The 24,126-nt window shown below is 40.8% G+C and overlaps 1 protein-coding gene across 1 annotated transcript in view; it reads left to right on the forward strand.

The window, feature by feature from the left end:
* The window catches only part of HS6ST1 (heparan sulfate 6-O-sulfotransferase 1), a 206,913-nt gene that overhangs the window by 1,900 nt on the left and 180,887 nt on the right, over positions 1-24,126 (forward strand). The gene's annotated exons all lie outside the window — the stretch shown is intronic.

A 24,126-nucleotide genomic window follows, 5' to 3' on the forward strand; every position in this document is an offset into this window, starting at 1 on the left:
AAGTACTCTGGTAAAGCCACTGGCTTATATTAAGATCTCCAAAAATTATTATGTTCTTTTAGCTGAATATACCTTTGTGTCTTTCATTTCAGGAGACAGGTTTTTTTAATTGACCCCTATTTTTTAACACCACGCACACCTTCCTTGACATATTGGTGTTTTTATTATGACACTTTGTAATCTGTTTGCCTTAAAGTTTCATTCTTAAAGGTGTCCAAGATCTTAGGCTAACATTTGCTTATGCCATATGCTTTATTTATATGCGAATTGTTAATACCATACATAATCCCTTCAGTGAAAAGTGGCCTTTAAGAAAGTATGTTTTAGCACAATAATTGTTTTTCTCTGCGTTTTTTAAAAGCGATTTTTAATTATTTTTCTTTCATTGGAGCTGTGTGTGATTGCCGGCGTTCTTTATTGCCTCTGTCATGATTGCTGCTGTTTTCAACCCGTTTCAGTGTTAGTCATCCAAGTACTGTGCTCAGATTGCTGTCATGCTGCCTGACCCAGGAGCAGCAAACTGAAGTATGTATGTAAAGGGCTGAGTATTCAGGCTTTCGTGTGGTCTCTTATTTTATTAATAAGGTGCTTGAAAACACCTATAAGTAAAATATCCTCAGCCCATCTGGTTGCTGTTGAGATTTTAGTGAAGTGTTGGAAGGAAAAATGCACAAAGTTCAAATCTGATTTTAAAAAAGAAGCAAACAATTACCCGTTTTGTGAACCTTGGCACTTGGCTAGCAAACCATTAACCTTACATAAAGACCTGTGTAGTTTTATGAATTGCCTAAGACCTTTGTGTGCTTCCGTTGGCAATTTTGCACTAAAATCTGCTATGTGTTTGGTATTTAACTGTCTCATCCTACTTAGCGGTTGTTGTTTTGTATAGGTACCTGAGAACAGGGCACTTCAGGTTGTGAAGTAGCAATTAAATTCTTTACTGCAACTCATAGGAAGTTGAGAACCAGAAGCCTATTGCCTCATCTCAAACGCTTGTAAATAAGATTTTCTTTGCCATTTGTTTTGGAACATCAGGAAACATATGCTTCTTAACTGTCTTGATTTTTGGATGTGCAGGAAAAATAATTAATCCTGTCCCATTTCCTCATGTCTCTGCATATCCAGAAATAGTTCTGCTTAATGTGGTCTCTCTACTTCCCTTAAAACTAAATTAGAACTTCGTTTTCAGCAGTGTAAGAACTATGATGTGGCAGTTTTAGATAATCTAAGGTTTATCGCCTTGGTCTGTTAAACAAAAAACAGAATTTACTGTTCATTGTATACTGGGGATGGTTTTGGTGCAATGAACAGCTGCTGGTTATTTTAATAATACTGTCCTAGGATACTGCTCTGTTGTACTGCAGTCCAGTTCAGTAGGCACCTTCTCCAAACTATTATTTATTTCATGTCAAAGAAAACTGGGAATAAGAGACAGGCAATGCTTGTTTAAAATAAAAATTTGATGGATTTTCTTTGTTAGAAAAAGGATAGTCTTGTCTTGTATCCGTTACACTAAGAGCAATATAACTATTTGTCCATTGTGAACATTGGATCTCTTATGTTGAAACAGGACATGTTTTTACAGAAGGCATATGCTAGAGAGGCTACTGTTTTATAATGAAACTGAACTATGAAAGTATCTATCTTTCAAAAGAAAAAAAAAAGAAAAAGGAGCAGTAAACCATTTTGACAGGGTTCACTCAGATTCTGATATTATCCACTCTGGGTTTTGGAGTACAGTCTTCAAATTCAGCTTTTAAAGCTAATGTACTGGCCTCTGCATTTACTACTTAATGCAAAGTTTAAACCTTTGTTCTTCCAACTTTATGTTTATCCCCCAAAACAAAACAGCTGACTTGTGATTACAAATAAATCTGCCTTCTAGTGAATGTTGGAAAGCATGAAGGTCATTCAGTATTGCCCACATGTACAAATCATGAGCTTAAAGCTGTTAACTTTGTAAGGAATGCAGTTTTATCACTGCACAGTGCCCTATTGCACTACATTCCATAACCCGTGCATGGTACATAAATTTACAATGCAATTGCTCTTTTTATTGTTCTGCTGTTCTGTGTTAGACTTAATGATTAGGAGCCCTAGATTGCCAAAGACTGCAATTTTTTTTCTTCTTCTTCTTCTTTCTTCCTTCCTTTCTTTCTTTTGCATTCATATAGTAAGCAGTTAGAGAGGGGTGTTTTAGCTCTAATGGGTCAGCACTCTTTAAAAAAACCCAACCAAACAAAAAAAAACAAAACACAAAAACCAAACCCAACAAACTACTGGTTCTCGTCCCCCTCCCGCTCCCACCCCCCTGCCAGTGACTTTCCCTGTTTTGTATTCAAAAGACTTCTGGACAAGCACTTCTTGAAGCAAATGTTATGTTTTATACACAGCCAGTAAAAGAAAGAGATTGATTTGTTTGGGGGCTGTAAAACTTAGGACTCCAAGGAACTCTGAAGCTGGCTATGTTTATCATTTAAGTCACTTAGCTGCAGTTCTCTTCATGGCTTTAGTAGAGGGCAAATTCCAAGATTTTGGGGATGGAGGCCTATTCATTCCTTGTACTGTTAGGCATAAATGACTGCTGGAAAATACTTTTTTTTTTTAAAGCAGATAATACTAGGATGCGTGCTTTGAGTCATCACGATGATATTTCAGAAACTAGAGGCTAAGCAGCTTCTGTGAACTGCTCCCTTAAATTTGTCTCACCTGCAACTGCAAGAGATCTAATCTCTTCAGTTGAATCTGAAAAAAAGCCAAACTTTTCTGTCAGCTCAGTTCTTTAATTTGACTTCCAGAATTAGAAAAATCTAAGAAGTGATCCACCAGTAACTTGTCCATCTTCTCCGTTGAAGGACTGAGTGAAAGCCCTTAGAGGTGTTGGAAAGGTTCCCGTGTTAGCACCTGGAGGAAATGTGATTTAGTGCCCTTCTGGCTGCATCCTTCTTCTGCGCTCCCAACACAAGAGCAGAGCTAGGTGTTCTGAAGTTGTCCTTGTAGGACACTTCATGCATGAGCTTGACTCTAATATAATGTGCTGCAGGAACAGTAAAACAAATAAATTATGCTGAAGGAATTCTATATGCTTCCTCTCCCACCTCTTCTCCAAAAAAAAAAAAAAAAAAAAAAAAAAGAAAAAAAAACAAAACCAAACAACCTAGGCTGTGTTGCTATCCCGCTGGTTTCTTCTGTCTCATGAAAATGAGAGCATCTAAGTTGGCATTTTCCTGAAGACACATTATTCACATGGAGGGGATTTTAAGGCAATACAGCTCCTGTAAAAATACATTTTGTGCCAGCTGCCCGTTGCTGTGGAGAACCCATGTACTTGGTAGAGTGTTGGAAGGGCATTGCTGGCTCTGTGCTCGCCCAGCTCACATGCATGCTCTGCCTTCTGTTATTCTCTTTCAAGCACCAGGTAGATTTTTTAAAAAATTTTTTTTTTTTAATGAGCCACCTCAAGACACTAGCTTAGTCTTGGCTTTTTTGTGTATGTGTTTCTGTGCTAGTCTGTCATAGAAGTTTGGTTTCTGAGTTCATCTATGGACAAAAAAATAGACAAAAGTATTTCTTTGTGATTTTAAAAGCATGTGTACAATTTCAATATTCTTTCTCAAGATTTCATATGCTTTAGAAATAAAAAAATTGTAATCAACATACTTTTATGTAAGAAATGTATGGTAGGTTAGTAAAATCTGCCCTTAAGCAGATCAGTCCAAGTTTTAGAATCTCTCTGATAAGCTATTTAGAGCTTATGTTTTGGGTTGCCTTTTTTTTTTTAAAGAAACAATTAACAGGGCTCAGCAGTTTGTTAGTTTGATTTTTCTGAAGTGTGAACTTTCACAGCTTCCAACCACATATCTGTCCGTTTGCAGAGATCTGCTCTTGATGAGGTTTTTATTATACGTGTGCTTAGGAGCTGCAGAGACACGTTGTCAAGAGACCAACTGTTTGAGAACGAAAGGCTTTACCAAATCATTTTTATAATATTAGCACTTTTTAAAAGCTTAGGCTTATCATTCTGTGTGGGTCTGTGTGTGCTGCGCGTTGTGAAATACCTGCCTGTGGGGAGCAAGGGGCTTTTTTTCTACTCACCGGTTCAACTCAGACTAGTTTTTCTTAAGAACTGGTGGGGAAGTGTCCATATAAACCTATTTTCAGTAGCCTGATTCTACTCTCAAATCCTTAGCATGTGGAGTATTTTAAAGCCTGTTAATCTGATATGAAACCTTTTGCACCCAGTTGTGTTCACCCATAAAGCCAGGTTGGTCTTTCAGAGCCAAACAATTCTGAAGGTCTGGATAGTTTTGTAGTGAAAATCTTTGAATTTGACATAGTAACTAAAAGTAGTTGGAAGATGGAACTCTTCAAATAGCTGCCTTAAGTTTGAGGTACTGTATTTATCTGAGCTTAAGATTTTTGGCTAGTACACCAGGTTTAATTACTCTTACTATTTTTTTTTCTTTTGTTGGCAAAGCAAAAGGATGTGTCCTTAGATATGTCCCTGCTTGAGTGTATACTTATACTAACCTGGTTTTGCAAAACTATGCATTTGGCTGTTTCATTAATCTTTAAACAAAAGTTGCATGATAACATAGGATTTTGTTTTTCTGCTTAGAAGTTTGCAAACACTCTTTACCTGGACCTTAGATTTTGCCTTTTTGCCCTTTTCCTACTCTACAAATAAAAATGTATACTATTCTGAGTAAAACCTTTGATAATCACCTTCCCCCACACACACACCAATTCAGAAATAATTACTTTAAAAGAGCTGGCTTGAATTTTATTGATGACTGAACTGGATGCTTTGAGATATAGTCCCAGGGTAAGGACAGTCTTTAAGGAATGGTCCACTATAAATGCACAGCTGTTGTATTCCAGCACACTGTGCATGCAAAAAAGTGCATGCAAATTTTTTGAGGTTAATTACTTAGAGATTACAGTTTGTAACATTTTGTGTGAAACATCTTGGTCAAACTGATGCCATGCCCTGTTTTCAAGGCTCTGTTGAACGGTCCTCTTTTGTCAGCTTGAAATGCCAAATAGAGGGCCTGTTCTCTATCACTCATTGAGCAATTTTAGTGTGCGTATATCTCTTCCAAACTAATGTGATCTTGAGCAGTGCCACCTTATGAACTTTGTCACATCTTGAAAGAAATCTGTGATTTAAGAAATTGGAGTTCATTAGTGCTGTAGGGGCTCTAGGTGAAAAATAACGTGTGATCTGCAAGTATGTGAATTTGATGTTGCCTGATAGAACAGCTGCAGACTTACTTGGTGTGACTGGGCGGGGCATGCCTGTGTATGTGTTGAGGCCTCTTCCTGCAGGAGAATGGTGAAGGTCTTTAGTTGGATACAAGGATGTGAACTGGAAGAGGTCATACTACCTCTTAAGAAAGCACTGCTAGAGGAGATTATGTTATAACTTGGAGATTATTACAGTACTGCCTTCCCTCTGGGCCATCTGTTTCTTCTAGGAAGGAGGAAGAGATTAGCCTCCTCTTATGGCCTCTTCCTTCATTGATTTGCAGGGTTAGACTTAATGGGTTTGTTCAGCAGTCAGCAGAAGCTTTTGGCTGCCTGTTGTAGAAATTGGAGGAGTGTAACCTGGGACCTGTTTTCTAGAAAGTAATTCAGGATACGAAGGGCTGGAGTTATTTAAGAAAACTTCTTTGTGAGTTCATTTCATAGGTGAAATTGATGTGCCTTATCTGAGTCATATTTGTACGCAATACTCACGCTTCCGGCTCTCATCAGAGTCCTCGATGACTCCTTGCCAACATGTTTCTAACATGAATGTTAGTCACAACAGCAACAAGCAGAGCCACAGAAGAATAATGATAGAGATTAGTCAACGGGGTTGTGGTTGTGGCTGTGGTATTCTTGCTACTTTGACTTGGAAGTGAAGAGTGACTGTACAGATAGAACACACCTGATTTTAAATTCAGTTAGGAATATCTGGCTTATCGAATGTATCGAATGTTCTGAGTCTCCCTACTCTACACCCTGCTGTCTTTTACAGGTTATGGCTTTCGTAAATCTCAAAAAGTGGGAAAGCAGCATGGACAATTGCCTTCAGTCAGTCATAGAACCGAGGTCGCTGCTTTGTGTCTCTTTATTTTAAATTTCCAGTTATTTGGCAGGAACTTTACAAAATTTGTGGTAGTAATGCTTTAAATAGGTAATATTTTGTCAGTGACCACTTGGGCTTGTGTTTGCTTTAGAAAGCCAAAGTGGCATAGTCTAACTCCACAAAGCTTATCTTTGTTTATGCTTGTATTTCCAGAAAGCATTAGAGTAGAGAGAAATTTTCCATTATTGACTGAAATTGTGCTTTGTCAAGCAAAGATAAAGCATAGTCTTTAGTTCCTAATAATCACAATTGTGATAGCTGCCGAGTCAAGATTTTTTGATGGAGCGTTGCTTGATGTGGATGGAAGGGAACGATACTTAAACATCAGAAACAAATGTCTTCCTAAACAAAGATGTTAATGATAGTGTGTTTAAAGAGTATATGAAGCACAGGAGGAACACAGAACCAAAGTAGTACATTACAAATTCTCTTGTTTCTGAAATGGTGGTTGACCTTAAAAACAAAAAAACCCCTCTACTTTTTCTAAAGGAATTAAAGTAGAATTGATGAGGAAAAAATAACCCCTACTATAGATTCAAGGCGACACAGTTTCTGTAATCGCTGTTTGATGTATTTTTGTTCACCCTTCTATTTCCGTAACAGAGTACTCTGCTGAAAATCTAGCCTGAGAATCTCTCTGAAGAGTCCTTTGGAGATTATTGCCACAAAGACACAAAGAGACTTAAACACCTCTGTACTGTAGCATGTCAAGTTTCAGATCTGAAGAGGATGCTTCAGATAGTCTTGTGTGTTCCTGCCAAAGGAGGAGCTATTTACCAATGCATGGCTATTGGAGCCTGAGATATCTCATGACTGGAAAAAGTGTTTTCAGGAAAGGTCCATGCAGAGAGAGGTCATCAGACAAAAAGCACATCATATACTTAATAAGGTTTAGTTGTTTCTACTTGTATTAAATGGCATACATCCATTCTCATTTCTGTGCTTAGCCTCAGAAGTATGATATACTATACTGAATGCTGCTTCATCCCTACAAACTGCTGAGTAGAGCTAAAGATATGAAATATTCTGGGGCATCTCTGTTCCGATGATGCAAGCAGAAAGGCTTAAGAAACTCCTGTTGTCCACCTCTAACTGTAACCTTCTTAGCAGTTCTTTAGTACTGCAGAATTTCTTAGCAGTACTAATTATATAGCTCTTTCACCTGTATATCCCAAAGCCTCTTACAAAAGTATATAGTAAATAGCACCTGATGTTATATTCATTCACAACCTAAAACAACTCTTAAGTGGTCTGTCTTAAAGCTGGCATTGACCATAAATCTCAGACTTACATGTTAATGTACAGACCTTTCCTGCCCCGTGACTTTGTCTCTTTCAGAAGCAACTGATTTCTTAACATGTTATTACTACTTTGCTCTGTACTTCCCTTCCTTCCACCCTGTTAATGGTAAATTCTACATAATGGCTCACCTATGTTTTTATAGAGGAAATATTTCATAATTTCCTGCCAATTTAAACAAGAAAACAGTGATTTGCAATTAACTTTTTATGGTCTGACTCTGTGTTTAGCTTCATAACTAATCTCCAGCTTATTAAGCAGAGATTCTTTGATTACACCTCACTGCAGATTGAAATATTATCATTCCTTTTATGGAGCTCTTCTACGCAAGGGGGGAGACCTCTGAGCTTCCTGAGCTGCCTTTGCATTTTTGTTTTTAAAATATACCAAATTTCTTTTTTGGTTAATGTTAATCTTTAAGTACTAACAAGACGATTTAAAATTTTCTGGCCAAATAGCATTGCTTAGAGTTTCAAAATGCCTGGTGACTTTTCATTGTCTAATTTCAGAAATGTTGCAAGGGGCCTGGTTTCTGGACAAGTGCTAAAGAAGTAGAAGTGCTGCTTTCTAAAAATTCCTTCCACATATGGGAGGTACTCTAGTTCTTGTGTTAATTAGACATACACATGTATAGGATACCTGATTACAGGGAGATGTTCAGTGACTTTTGAAAGAAGATTGTGTGAAGAGCATGCATTGTTCTTTCCTTTTCTACCTTAAGCAGCTTAAAGGAAAAAAGTCTTCTTTGTATTTTTTCCCCTCAGGTCTCTCAGAAAATTTAAATGTCCAAACAAATACTGTAAAAATAGAATTGACTTTTTTGTTTAAACTAACAGCTCTTGCTGCCATGACCCCCTTGCTCTCAGTAAAGATTTTAGTTAGGATACCTGTGACCCTATATCAAAGCGCTGGGGAAAAAAAATCAATGCCTCATAGCTAAGACAAACAGCAGCAGCATGCTGACTCACCAGTTTCCTGACAGGTTTTGCTTTCCTTGTGGAGATGGGGAAAGAACAAGGAGCACAAGAATCGCAGAGTATAATCATAATCAGTCAACCATCCCTTCTGTTAACATGCCTTAAATCATAAAAGACAGGATTACCTTCCTATGTTCTTTGACTCTTTCTCTTCTCTTTCTTGCCACCTGTACCTTTTTTTAGGTCTTTGAAAGAGAAAAGACAGATATGACTTGGGTAGTTCTGCAAGGAGGAAGATTGAACAGATTTATCCTGGCTGCTGAAGCAAGTACAGTAGTGGTCATTTAGATGAAAACCCCCATTAAGGGGAATACTTCATCCATTGTGTACTGTACAGGAAAGCCAGTACATATGCATAGGAGCCCTTTCAGATAAGGAAATGCCTTAGCATCTTTTCTAGGGGGACAAAACTGGAACTTCTTGTTCCAAGCATCTGAGTGGCGTTTCCATCACTGATTATAATGTTGTGGTTGGTGTTATTATTTGCAAGACAACCAAAATAAATCATCTTGAGCCTTTTTTTGCCCTGAAGTTTTCCTCTGATTTGTTTGATGAGATTTCCATATATGTTTTAAAATGGCAGCATCTTTCTAGTGTATACGTAGCCTGACTCCAGTAGAGCCTTAGATCTGGCCAAAGACTTCACCATTCGTTTGATAGAATCATAGACTGGTTTGGGTTGGAAGGGACCTCTAAAGGTCATCTAGTCCAACCCCCCTGCAATGAGCAAGAACATCTTCAACCAGATCAGGTTGCTCAGAGCCCTGTCCAACCTGACCTTGAATGTTTCCAGGGATGGGGCATCTACCACCTCTCTGGGCAACCTGGTCCAGTGTTTCACCACCCTCATTGTAAAAAATGTCTTCCTTATATCCAGTCTAAATCTACCCTCTGTTAGTTTAAAACCATTACCCCTTGGCTTATTGCAACAGACCCTGCTAAAAAGTCTGTCCCCATCTTTCTTATAAGCCCCCTTTAAGTGCTGAAAGGCTGCAATAAGGTCTCCCTGGAGCCTTCTCTCCTCCAGGCTGAACAACCCCAACTCTCTCAGCCTTTCTTCAGAGGAGAGGTGTTCCAGCCCTCTGACCATTTTTGTGGCCCTCCTGTGGACCCGCTCCAACAGGTCCATGCCTTTCCTGTGCTGGGGACCCCAGAGCTGACCGCAGGACTCCAAGGTGGGGTCTCACGAGAGCGGAGTAGAGGGGCAGAATCACCTCCCGTGACCTGCTGGCCACGCTTCTTTTGATGCAGCCCAGGATACGGTTGGCCTTCTGGGCTGCGAGTGTGCATTGTCAGCTCATGTCCAGCTTTTCATCCATCAGTACCCCCAAGTCCCTCTCCACAGGGCTGCTCTCAATCCCTTCATCCCCCAGCCTGTATTGATACTGGGGGTTGCCCCAACCCAGGTGCAGGACCTTGCACTTGGCCTCGTTGAACCTCATGAGGTTCACATGGGCCCACTTCACCAGCTGGTCCAGGTCCCTCTGGATGGCATCCTGTCCCTCAGGCATGTCAACTGCACCACTCAGCTTGGTGTTCTCTGCAAACTTGCTGAGGGTGCACTCGATCCCACTGTCTGTGTTATTGATGAAGATATTAAATAGTACTGGTCCCAATACAGACCCCTGAGGGACACGGCTTGACACCAGTCTCCATCTGGACACTGAGCCATTATTGTAGTGAGGTCCTGTATTTTTAACAACCATATTGTGTTACATGTATCAGGATTCCTACTGTTGCTAACAGTAGCTTTGGTTTTGAAATGTGATATTATGCTAAAGACTAATGACTCAATATTGCCCTTCTTTATTCAAGCCATTATTTGGGCACAGCATTTAATCCTGCACTTTCTCTTGTACTTTGCAAACAGGCTTTGTCCGAGCAGTGTGTTATTTCTTTATCGTATCTGAACAACCTTTATTTTCCATTCCCTGAACTAACACTTTCCTCCAGGCTGGCATCTTCTTGTGCCTTGATTACTTCAATACTATCTTCCTGAGCTTGATAAATTAAATCTTCCTCTTTCACTTTAGAGATGTCTTACTGCCTAATCCTTCTCACTCTCATAAGTTACTGGAAGTAGGACTTGAACTCCGAATCAGCCAGTAGTCCCCACTTCCATCACATCTAGAATTTTCAGGCAAATTCAGTCATGCTTTCTAATATGTCCAATCTGCTTATCAAGGGAGAAGTTTCCTGTGTTGAAATGCAAAGTTCCTTGGTTATTGTTCATGACTGAGAGCTCATAGACCTGCACTGTTATACACATGATGAATGCTATTATCAATGGAAAAGGTTAGCATCGGTATTTTGATTAGACATCCTCAGAAATGTGTGGTGCTGAAGCAGGAGTTGAAATGCCAGGGTCCTTCTCTGTTGTATGCTTAGTTTACTTGAAGGCTGTTTCATCTTTGTTTAGATGCCCATGACTTGACTCTTCATCCTGTGTGGTGTGCAAGCCATGGTCAAAGTAGTCCCTTATGCCCAGAAAGTCCTACAATGTGCTCTAAACCATCTGATCACTTTTTGGGTGCTTCTAAAGTAATCACTTAATAAAGAAGTGAAATCAGCTATATTTTCTTAGAAAGGGAAAATGTGTTTAATAGGATGCATTACTCTTTGAATGCTTCATACTCTTGGAAGACATCATGTGCTTTGTTAAATTAGGGTAAGTCAGAAGAGGGTGAAATCATTTACTTAAACTTGTGCTTAGTTTTTGGCCTTTTTTTTTTTTAACCAAGGTTTCTTCCCATAACTCTGTGTGATCACCTTCCTCCACCTTTCTTAGTCGTGATGTGAATGTAGTCCATTTACCATTCGCATGCATTTGAGAGTTTCTGAGGCTGAGTAGACTAGCAGCTTGAGGCCTAACATGGCAGGAAGTAACTACAAAAATGTCCTGTGCTTTCTATATTTAATTCGCAGACTTGTTATGATGGAGAGGGTGGTCGTACTCCAGCACTGTGAACCCCACGTGTTCCACAATATGAAAAGAAAATCCATGCATCTATTTTCAAACACTGGTTGTGTCTTGAGATTTTTATTTGGGTTTTCTTTTTGTTCTGATTCTTGAAGAGACCCTTTTTTAACAGGTCAGAAAGTTTTAGGCTTACAAAATGTAACTATGCCAATATCAGAAACAACTGTTAATCTCAACAGTCAAATTTAATACAGTCAAGACACTTAAATCTTTTGAGTGAGGTATTACTGTCTTAGGATGAGCCTCTTAACACTACTGAGAAAGGGTTGTTTTCATGACTTTTACTAATTTGGATGAAGCTGACACCTGTTTATGCAGCCAGTCATACATAGCAAACACATGTATTACAGAAACTCAAAATTAGCTAATTACTGTTTTCAGTAGTTACATTTTAATAGCCAGTTACCGATTTTCAACCCTGAGTGTTCAGAAGTCAGTCAGGCTCCAAGCAGACAAGTGCGCTAGCAGTTTGTATGAGAGCGTCATTTTCTTTTTTTTAAGAAAACGCCAACTTCAAATATTGAGAAGATAAAACAAAGATCACCGAATGATACGTGAGTTTTGATTTAACAAAATAACCCTGTTGTTGACTATTTCTAATAAGAGAGGGCTAGCTGTAGGTGATCTCTTACTTGTGACTTGGGTATGTCAAGAAGGGACTGAAAAACAGCTACCACAATTCTATTAGTGTGAACTTGGGTTTGATCATATGTCATGAGGACTGATGTGACTCCCACCAAAAAGGGAATATCAGAAAGTTGTTCAATGGCAGGAGGAATTGTACTTAACTTCTGGTTGTAAAAGGAGCATCTGAGGTTGGGGATGCTCCTTTTACAAGAAGAAAAATGAGATAATCAGTCCATAACTGAGGATGAGGAAAAAAGAACAACCCACACATACCTTGTGTTGACTAGTATTTTCAGGTATTAGATGGTCTGTTAGTTACCAGTAAAGCTTTTTGTTAAATAACCATAAAGTCTTTGATCCTAGTGAAGACATAGTTTGAATTTCTTGCCTGCCTTTCCACCAAATTTCTTTACTTTGGGAGTTCTGTAGGATTTGACACTGAAACTGTGTATAATTGTTTAAAGGAATAACACTGGACTGATAATACTGAATAATAAAGGAATAATATGGAAGAAAAATACTTGAGAAGCCTAGTGAGAATAAATATAGTATGTGAGACAACTAGCTTAGTAAATTTTAAAGGCATTTGTCCTGTAAAACATATTTAGATCTTTGGCAACTGCTAAGAATATATTTTTATAATATGATTTATGCAACTCCTTGGAAGAATAATTTGGCAAGTTCTGTGTAACTTTTTTACTTTTTCCTCAGTGTGTTAGCTGCCTTGAGACAACTGAAAAGGTTGTGGGTTTGCCTTCAGCTAGTTTGAAGGTTTTCCATGCTGTGACATGCTGCTTATAGTAGCTTCTGTGATGTAGCAGTGCATTAAAGAAGAAAGGTGTCTTTCCCTGAAAGCCTAATCAAAGCTCAAGGGAGGTCTCAAAAATCAGGATTAGTGCTTTGAAATGGATTAACTTGCAGTGGCTGCGATACGGAAGTTTTACACACTCCTTTCAGTTTTCTCAGTTCGGGAAACAGGTTCCTGCGTGATAAGCTAGTGGCGTGGTAAATGAGTGGATCAGCATGGCCAAACATGGTGTTGTGTGAGGGAAAAGAATCACGTATCCTTGCTGCCCGGAGGTGGCTGGCTTTGCCCTGCTTGCTCAAGCAGGGTGTTGTGGTTTAGCCCCAGTTGGCAGTTAAGTACCAGGCAGCCGCTCGGTCACCCTCCGTCCCCCGGTGGGATGGCGGAGAGAATCAGAAGAGCAAAAGCAAGAAAACTCGTGGGTTGAGATAAGAACAGTTTAATAATTGGAACAACAAAAAAATAATAATAAATTGTAATGAGAAGGAAAACAACAAGAGAGTGTGAGAGGAACAAAACCCAGGGAAAAAAAAACAAGTGATACAACCACTCACCACCCAAGCGACGCCGAGCCAGTCCCCAAGCAGCGATCGCTACCCCCCAGCCAACTCCCCCCAGTTTCTATACTGAGCATGACGTCATATGGTATGGAATAGCCCTTTGGCCAGTTTGGATCAACTATCTTGGCTGTGCCCCTCCCAGCTTCTTGTGCACCCGGCAGAGCATGGGAAGCTGAAAAGTCCTTGACTAGAGTAAACATTACATAGCAACAACTAAAACATCAGTGTGTTATCAACGTTATTCTCATACTAAAATCCAAAACACAGCACCATGCCAGCTACTAGGAAGAAAATTAACTCTATCCTAGCCAAAACCAGGACACAGGGGCTGAAGCCATTTCCCTTTCATGGGCCTGTCAGTCAGGTCTTTGTGTCTGCCAGGTCTTCCTTGAACTTCCTTTTCTCAGAAATGTTACTGAAGATTTCTCTGGATTATGCTTATGCCAGCGGTTCTTGGGAAGAAATTTTCCTGTAGTTAGCTGAAATGTTTCAACGGTGCTTAGAACAGTAGCTGTCAGCAGGAGAAATCCACTTGTTTTGTCTGAACCTTTGAAATTGGTTGATGAAGACGGTTTTGTTTAATAGGATTTCACCAACTGGAAAGCAGTAGGAAATTGTACATCCTATTTCCATCCCAGCAAAAGACCCAGCCAGGGGCGTGGAAGTTGTGTATTACAAAAGCTGGATTGTTGCCCATATTGGTAAGTACTTCAGGGAAGCTAGTAGAAACTGTTCTTAACCCGGCTGTCTGCCCCAGCTTGCTCAGGCAAGTTTTTGTGTTTGTTTGACAATGCTAAGGCTGGGTTACGCACGCTATTTGAACAGCCAGCTTTTATGTTGCTAAACTGGAAGGTGATACATGCGTGTGGGGGGGTGCTGGGTTTTGTAGCTGTTCAGCACAGATTTTATATTCCTCCCAAACCGTTGAGCTCTCAATTGCAGGGGTTGCTTATCTCATGACACCTGGGGGAACCATGCGTTGTTCCCCACCACCTGTCACCAAAGCCATGAAGAGAGCTTCTCCTTTGTGACTGGGCCAGGACAACAGCGTGTGAAGGAAGCAGTACCAGCAGCAAACTCTTTTGGTGCATAAAAAGGGAAGATTCTTGCTATACCTGGATGTCAGCTTGTATTTGTGAATAGCCCAGGCATCATCTCTAAAAGGTAGCAGAGAACTTTGCCTACTTTTCGTATCCAGGGAGAGTGCTACTTGCCACCTGACCTGAAGTATTTTAACAGTAGTTATTTTTTATTGTATTATCTGTTGCATGTATTACCTTGGAGCTCTTTTGAAATAGGTTGTCTGCACAAAAATGGAGAAATGTTTGTATCCCGTTAGTTTTCCAGTCTTGAAACCACAGATGACAAAGCTGTTGCCTAGCAAAGGTATGTAAGGGCTGTTGTTCTAGAAGAGCATATAGATGGGATGTGTATGTGTGCATACTCTGCTTCTTCAAATTCCTCTACAGTATAACTGTTAATCACTATACCATGCTTGGATATTATGTGTTCTTTTTATAAATGCAGAAACAGAGACAAAGGTTAAACTGCTTGCCATGGGATATGCCAGGACACCAAATCTAGAATTACAATATGTGCATGTTGAGTGCTCAACCACGTGCTTATACTAGGATGGTGGTAGGTTATGCCTCACCACAAGGAGGGTTGTACAGTACGATCTTTCCTGTCTCAGGATCTGCTGAAGGAGTGAGCTTGGATTGGACTGTGTAACAAAGGAACTGTGAGAAGATTTCCTGTCACTCAATCAGATGCTATAAGTAAAGATTTTCTAAATATCCTGAAACAAATGCGGAAGTAAATCTTCTGCAGACTGTCCACAGCATGACTACTTCCATTTGGAAATAACTTCCCCCTGAGGCTTTCTCTCAAAAGGCCTTCTGGAGGAGAACATTTTCTTCCTTATGCTCTAGCTAGTGTTGGAGGGGGAGGACTTGACACTTGAGGTGTAGTTGGACTATAATGACAATATAAATCACAATAGGAAGGGTGCAACTGCAGTTTATAAAACTTGCTAGATGATCAATAGTTTCTCCTGTATACTGCGTGGATAGCGGTTAGCTATGATAAAGCACTGGTTGTCAGTGTAACACCCAGCTGGAAATCTTGCAGCAATTGAAGGATGGATTCTTTGAACATTTGGGAGATGTGGGATGCTTGGTCTGCCAAATACTTCAGGCAGGATGAATCCACCCCTTTCCTAACTAGGATATTTCCTGACTTCTGAAGTTATTTGGGGATTGTCATGAAAAGTCTGTTTTCTGGATTGAAGCCTGGCCAATCCCAAATCTGGAAATAACTGCTCATGAGAACAAAAAGAACAGTTATATTTGTCAATTATACTATTGTGGGTAAGAAAGATTTAGAGACTCTTGCCTAGTGCAGAAAGGATCTGAGAACAGCTTTCTCTTATGGAAGTCAGTGGAATTACTTACATACCGAGGAATTTATATGGCTCTTCACTCCTTTTCATGGGAATATGTTTGTGTTGGGATGTTTGTGAAAGTTTAAACCAAACCAAGATATAATAGATGCATTAAACTCAAGCAGGATGCTATATCTGTATGAACCATGACATGTTGAATTATTCTGAAAATAATTTTTTTATCTGTGCAGAAAAAAACCTAGTGTAGATTGGAACCAGAGCTCGTGAATTCCAAAGGTGTCAGCTATTAACTTCTTGGATACTTCAGGATTTATTGTATAGTGCATACTGCTGTAATATCCCTGTCTCAAAAAGAAAAACTCTCGTTCATGTGAAGTGGTCTCTCTGGGGTCAGTGAGGAGAGAATACAAGGGGGAAATGACTGGGCGTTAACAACTTCCCACAGGATAAAGCACAAGCAGTCCTCCCTTCAAACAAATCCAGTTACTGCATGTGAGTAGGAACTCTGAATCTTAGTGGATTTCTGCAATTAAGAATACAGGCCTTGTGCTCCAGAAAATAATTAAGCAAGTGTTTATAGTGGTGAGGGAACTCGGAGTAGGAGCTGGTTATACCAATTCATTCTGGTTATTGGCCTTTCTTCCCCCTTCCTATTTATAACTAATTTAAACGTGACTAACAGCTAAAGCTAGAACTACACTACATGTCACATAATCTCCCCCCCCCCCCCCCCCCCCGCTTGATGATGGAAGTTGAAACAAAGGCCTAGCTGTTTAAGCTCCCTTTAAACTCTATAAAAGTTCACGTGCTTCTAAGCCATGCTTTTAAATCACACCTCCAAGCCTGTAGCGGAAAGCTACAGGCAAGTTTTGAGAAATTCGTTCTTCATTCTGTTCAGCACACAGCTGATGGTGTCACAGGAGAGGGATGAGGAATATAAGCGTAAGTGGTACTTTTAAGTGGTCTACTTGGATAGAAATGGAGGTGGGACCAGTGCCTTGAGGTCTTGTAAGGAGATATCCAGAGCTTTTTGCCCCCAGGTCACTAGATCAATGCAGAACATGCTTAATGTGCTAAAAGCTCATATCTGGTCAGTACTTTCAATGCTGCTCTTAGGCGACAGCTGTCCTCTCTACAAATGTAACTATCTATATGGCACTAAATAGACCCCTCTTTCTTTTGCAGTCTTAGTTGAGCATGTAAGATTGAATTAAATGGATGAACCGAAATATGTGAATGGCCAAGTCATTCATGATGTTGTAAGGCTTCCTCTGATGATTTCTGATTTCATCAGCTAGCCTCTCTGTCATGCCAGAGTGCTCTTCTGCTCTTTGTAAAGAAAATAGTGATGGTAGAATGGGACACAGGTACAGAGTATGTCACTGCTGTTGGAGCATATCTAGGGCAGTATCAAAACTGCAATCCTGACCTCCATGAATCGTCTCACTTTTAGTTCTGTGATACAAGGAATATCCAAACTTGTATCCAAGTGGTTCTTGGACACAAGGACCAAAAATGTTGAACTTTAACTTACTCAAGTTAGAAAAGTCACCTCAAAGGCACACAAAAGGGGGAGTAGGAGAAACCTGGCCTTTGAAATGGTGAGGCTTTTGGATGTAGTCACAGTGGGAGTCACTTCAGTAGCTTGGGCAGGTACTGGGTGCTCTTATTTTTCCTTTCCTTTGTAATGGCACTATACAGCTCTGAAGAAATTTTTATAAAGACAGTGAATTGTAAGCTAGCCCAGGAGACAGGAGCAGCTTTCCAGTATCAGTTGGCAGGAAGACAGCAAGAGACATGGCACTGGTACCAGAAATAAACATGGATCTGAGCTTTAAATATGGAGTTCGGCTTTCTCAACATTTGTATAGTTTTGTAGTTTTGGTTCCTGTTTAATTAGAGTTCCCCTTGTTTGGGAGAAGGGAGGTGTTTTTGAAGTACGAGCTATTAGGGGTATGGCTCTGCTAACAACTTATTGCCAGGTGAGGGTGTGGATTGCTGGCAGGTGGTTGCTCTGCTCAGCCTGCCTGGTGCTTGCTCTTCTCCCATGGTAAGGTGCAGTGTTTCGCCCTCAGCGGAAATGGGTAAGGTGCTTCACGCCTGCTGTGCAACAAAAACATGCCCACAGGTTTCATGGTGTCACTTGCATGCTATAAATTGAAATGATAACATACCTTCAAATATTACAATGTAAAACCTGTTGTGTTTGGATTGAGAGGAACTACAGTACTACAGCTGGTTGCCTGCCTCAGAGGGGAAGGTTAGTGAACTTCTCTGCCATATTCTTGAGTCAAAAGTATTTGCTGTTTCTTCTGCTTGCTGCAGCAGTCTTTACCAGAGATAAGAACTGTGCCATCACAGTGTCAGGAGGTCGGCTACAAATGTTGTACAGAGCCTCCATGCATTAACTGTTTGTCTCACACACTGGAGCAAACATCCTTTTACAATTTTTTTTAATTTTTTTTTTCTTTTAACCATTTGGTGCCACCTCCCTTTCCCTCTTCATCTCTATTCCTTTATATCAGGAAAAAAAGAATTATGAATGCAGACACTCAGCTAACTCTCAACCTGAGAAAGATGGAATTGGTTTATTTGGCTGGAAGCCACAAAACTAAGTGAACCTGTCATAGGATTCTTAGCCACTTAGGAGAAAAGCCTGGGTTTAGTTTCAACAATTTAGTAATGAAATTCAAGCATGGATAACAGTTGTGGTTCATGGTCTCGGGAGAGGCGCACTAAGGGACTCCGTTTCCAGCTCTCTCCTCAGATCTCTTGTGGCAGTGGGAGAGCTCAGAGCTGGGCTGTGGCTCATCCAGCTGTCGGGAGATCAGGTGTCGCGCTGAAGAGTGCTGTTGTAGTATTGATCTCATCTGGAGTGGACAAAAGAGGACTCATGTCTCTGACAGAAAAAACAGTGGGCTGTTCATGCAAACTTGTGGCTCAGAGCCATTGGTTTCATGGGCAGCAAGACAGAGGCTCTGGTGCAATTAATCTTTGTCTGGCCTTGTGTGGCAACACTGCTTGGGTTTATGTGCTGCATCTGATTGCATCCTGGTAGAAAAGGAAGGCAGCAAGAGGACACTGGAAGGTACCTTAGTTCACTGGCCAGGAATCTCCATTTGCCTTCAGGCTTTTTCTGGTTTAATTTTGCATGGGTTCAGTGAGGCTGCACTGTTACTCAATTAATTTGTAGGGTGCGGTCTCAGACAGGTTGTTTCCTGACTTTGACTAGTCCATATCCAACTTTCTTTCCATGAAGAGAGAGATGTGGGAGGTTTAGATTGTGGGAAGCTTTGACAGGCACCACACACATGCCGGAGGTTCTGAAAAAGCAGACTTGGAACAATGGCTTTGAGGAAAAACCTTCTTGCCACTGGTTGATCTTCTTTATGAGAATTGCTGTACGTGAGCAGACCACTGCCCAATTTCTAAGCTTTTTAGCCATGTCGTTTTATGGTATGTAGGCATAAAGTTTAGCATGATCAGGTTCAGCAGCTGTGATACCTATTTACCTGTGCAATCAATCCTCAGCAAGAAACAACACAGGTGTCCTTCAGCCTTTAGGAATTTGGTTTTGTGTTCATTGGGTTTTTTGGGTAAAGGAAGAGATAGTGATGCTCTCAGTAGCAAGAAAGATTCCTGCTTTTTTAATTCAATTGAGGAATTTGAAGGGGTGGAGTAAAAGAGCATGGCTTATTCTTTTGTTTCATTTTCCTCTCCTTCAGAGAACAGATGTTGGAGTTATGTTTATGTCATTCCAGTGCTAAACGCTTGCCTTGACTTAAGCAGCACCATTACTGCAAAAAAAGAAAAAAGAACGAAAAGTTTTATGCCATGCCACAAAGCACGTATGAATTACTGCAGAATGTTGACTTGCATTTCTAAATTTTGGCAGGAAATGAGGCAGGAAATGCTTTATTAGAAACCTTGTCCAAAGAATCTATAATGACACAATTTAATTATGTTGGCAAGGGACTCTGGAAAGGTGCTTGAGCTTCCATCAAGCGGTGACAGCATATCTATATGTTTGCCAACTGTTGCCTTTTGCCCCACACACTGACATTTCAAGAGAACAGTCACTGTTTGCTGAATGGGAGCATGGCGGTGGAAACAAAATAGAGCAACATTTTCAACTCCAGCACAGTCTGCTTTGGCGTGCAGCACACTGCCTTTTCCACAGGGATTTGTGTGTTCTGTGGAGTGGACTGGACTGAAATGAAGCATTTGCAGCATTAATTGTAGCGTCCGCTGTATGAGTCTGTTTATCTGTATAGATATGCATGTAATGACTCATATTGTTCCGAAGCTTTTCTGTATGCTGTCCTCTATGAACAGTTCAAACTATGTACAGAAGGCATCACCAGTGCTGTGATAACATTCACATTCTTCTGCTGAACTCTCTCCTGGTGTCAGTCATCCTTTCGGAACCCAAGGGCACAAACTGCTTCAAAGGTACCTCAAATTAAATTGGCAGGAATCTCACAACTTTGGGTCTGGTCCTGACTACTCCTCAGTTACAGACATTTATCTCTGTTGTTGCTAGGCTGTTAACAAGAAATGCAGACCTGGGATTTAGTTTGAGTAAGTGCCATTTGAACCAAATAAACCTACCAGGCTAAACAGAAATCAGACATGTAATTCCTTCTGAGGTACCTTGATAATCTTTTCTGCGGGTAACCTGCCAGTCGAGAATTAAGAGTTGCTGCTCCCTGTCTTCTCTTGAAGGTTGTTTCTCTCCTTACCTGTATTACACGATTTCATTTTTCAGTGCTACTCTCCTACTTTCAAATGTTTCTCTTGCTACTAGTTGTAACTTCACCCTCAAAAAAGGGTCATTCTACAAGTCTCTTGCAGGACATCACTGTAGACAGACCTGCTCCCTATGCTGCTTTTTCCATTAGACATGAGTTAAGGTCCTCAGAGCTGACCTAAACGAATCATGGTCTAAAGATGGAAACTTGGTAAGACTATTAAGGATAAGTATCTAACAGTGAATTACAAGTTCCCAGATCTTTCTTTTGCACTATAGTAAATTGAAATGAAACAGCCCAAGTCTTTAAATGTTCGACTCTTGCCACCCTTCAAAACAGAGTGACTGCATGCAAACTGTCTGTTGGCAGTGATTGCAGGCCCTTGCTAATTCCTGAGCTATGCCCAAAATTTGTTTGCGAGATCATTGACTGGCCTGGACCAAAATCACACCAAGGACCAGCAGTTAACAATGCAATACAGGAATGTTCTTCAGGTGGCATAATCTAAGCGTGTAGTTTTTTCCCCTCCTCCTCCTCCCTGCTTTATAGTGTCCATCATCTGCAGTGCATATTTAAGGGATTTAGAAGGGAAGTGCCCTGTTATCTTCTCTGTATCCCATGCTGCCATGTGACTGTCCCGTACCTAACTGGGAATCTGTAGAGAGGCTAGTCAATGAAGGATGCAACCGTCTGTTGGAAACTGGAGACAAGTAACTGAAGTGGAAGCTGGGATTAGTATTGCCGCTCTTCTTTTGGCTCTACCTTTCCTTGGAAAATTAAAAGATTGTAGCAATTCTGGAAATCTCTGAGAGTGGGGTTTGGGGTTTGATTGTAGAGGAAGTAAATGCCGCACAAAAGGGCAAAGTTAGCGTTAGTTTTTGCAGTCCAGCACCATTTCTGAGGTTTGGGAATGAATTTATTTTCCCTGACTTTGAATGACTCCTTGCTGCTCCTCCTCATCCAGGTAAAGGGGGGGCAGACTGTGCCTTCTCCATGCCCAAATCACAAAATGAATTGAGCAGTCTTGATCCTTTTTGGGAAAGAGCACAGTGATACAGTCTTCAAGTAAAATGATAATAGGGCATGAGAACCCAGGATGATGACAGAGTTGCTTGATCACCACTTCTTCCCTCCTAACTCTCCAGCAGGCATGCCCACTTCTTCCTTTGCTGAAATGTCTTTGATTTTGGAACAAAGAAAGAGGAACTGGGAAGTTGTTTGCAACGATTCAAACTGTTTGCTTCAAGAATAAGAAGCTGACCTGTGGTTTCCTTGTTTTTTGTTTTCCCGTTTCAAGGAGAAAGAGGAACACTTTATGTCGTGCTCTGTGGGCAGCGTCTGTATGGCAAGTACACAGAGTCCTCAGTGGAGATCAGACCCCAAAGGCACCTCACAAGCACCAAGTAACCCCGTACCACATGCAAGGCAGTAGAATTCCCCTTCCTGTCCCATACTTTGGCTCTCAGGAGGCACAAAAAAATATCCCATTGTCATCCCAGCATGGGAACTCCAGCATCAGGAAGGATAATGTTACCCCTGCCTTTTTCTCACTGTTTTAATACCTGTATTTTGATATTTGTTTTGGAAATAACTTTTCTTTTATGCAAGCCTGTCCAAGCAGCTTTGGTGCATTGGTAACTGAAGAGCCGCTTCTCTCACAAGTGTTTTAATGAGATATAGGGCAGCACATTTGTGAGGATGGCAAACTGTTTGGTATGGGTTCTGTATCTGCTTGGACTTCTTGAGACAGTAGTATTTACAGAGTGGGTTTGATGCAACTTCACTTTTAACTGGCCCAAGCTGGGTATGTTTTAGCTGAAGCCAGTGATGTAACCTTGCTGCAAATAAGGAAAGAATAGGAGTTGTTGTAAAAGGAGTTAATTTTTCTAGGACACTTGATCACGCTAAATTCCATTTGTCCCAGTGTAAATTTCATGGAGTTCAATTCTGGAGCCATCCTTTTCTGCCCCTCTAGTTTAGGAGGCAATAAGGAACATGACTGCCTGGCATCATGGAGCTGCACAGCTGGCACCTGCCTAGTTATTGAGTTTTTCAAAGCTGTGCCTAACAAAATATTTTAAGACATCCAATGATCAGTGCAAGTACACAGTAAAAATCCACTATATTTATTTTATTTCTAAGTCATAAAAAGAAAAATAGGCACATTATATGCTGTGCATATATATATAACATATATAAAATTGTGTTTAAATGGGAAACAAGCAGCTTTCCTCATCTTTCCTAGTGTGTTATCACAGAATCACAGAATCACAGAATCATATAGGTTGGAAAAGACCTTTAAGATCATCGAGTCCAACCATAAACCTAACACTGCCAAAAACCATCACTACACCATGTCTCTAAGTACCTCATCCAAACGTCCTTTAAATACCTCCAGGGATGGCGACTCAACCACTTCCCTGGGCAGTCTGTTCCAATGCTTGATAACCCTCTCGGTGAAGAAAAATTTCCTAATATCCAGTCTAAACCTCCCCTGGCGCAACTTGAGGCCATTTCCTCTTGTCCTATCACTTGTTACCTGGGAGAAGAGACCGACCCCCACCTCTCTACAACCTCCTTTCAGGTAGTTGTAGAGAGCGATGAGGTCTCCCCTCAGCCTCCTTTTCTCCAGGCTAAACAGTCCCAGCTCCCTCAGCCGCTCCTCATAGGACTTCTGCTCCAGACCCTTGACCAGCTTCGTTGCCCTTCTCTGTACGCGCTCCAGTACCTCAATATCCCTCTTATGGTTGTTCACTCATCACTTGCAAAAGACCGAAGGTCCTGACACAAGCAAGGAGGGGGCAGGAGGAAAAGCTTTCCTAATAGAAGCAGCAGCATTTGGTGCCTGCAGCCATGTCTTGTTTTAAATGTAATCTACTCATTTGTTGTCAGTGGAACAAAATTATCATAATCACCCGTGGCTAATACTTCGATAACCAAATGAGTGAATATATGCAGACTATGAAATGAGCTAAAACATCTACAAGTTCCCTCCTGGAGAGAATGAAGCAGGAAGCCTAATTCAAAGTTTCGAACAGACTATACAGGAGCTGATCCAAACCATGAGTGCTTTGGTGGGATTCCCCTGAGAGTGGTAAGCTGCATCCACAAGACAGAATTAAATCTTCTCCTGTGGATGTTGTCACCTTCTGTATGGTCTAGTGGGGAGTTTTTCATATTACTTGTAGGCAGAAACTGCTGTCTGTCTGAGGGCAAGTATTTTCCAAGCCTCTGTCAGTGACAACCTTTTAAACAGTCAGTGGCTCCCTTTTAAACAGCGCCTTTGCCTCAGACAGTTTATTAAAAATTCTGTGCTTCCTTTCTTCATCTATCAAAACAAGGTGATGCTGAGCAAAATGAAAGTAATTGTGTATTTCCTACCTCATTTTGAAAGTCTGAGTCAAGAACTGTTGCTCTCAAAGTGTACCAAGACTGCATGCTGGATCCTACTCTGTAGCTCCATGCTGCAGAGCCCCATTTGTCTGCTTTCAGAAGTGGTGAAGCAAGGCTCCTGGAGGCTTGGGTATTCATTTGTGATGTTGCAAGCAATGGCATTTTGTTCCTGAAGAGGAGCAAAAGGCATGCTGCCT

The sequence above is a fragment of the Mycteria americana genome, chromosome 7, assembly GCF_035582795.1.
Source record: "Mycteria americana isolate JAX WOST 10 ecotype Jacksonville Zoo and Gardens chromosome 7, USCA_MyAme_1.0, whole genome shotgun sequence".
NCBI classification, from domain to species: domain Eukaryota; kingdom Metazoa; phylum Chordata; class Aves; order Ciconiiformes; family Ciconiidae; genus Mycteria; species Mycteria americana.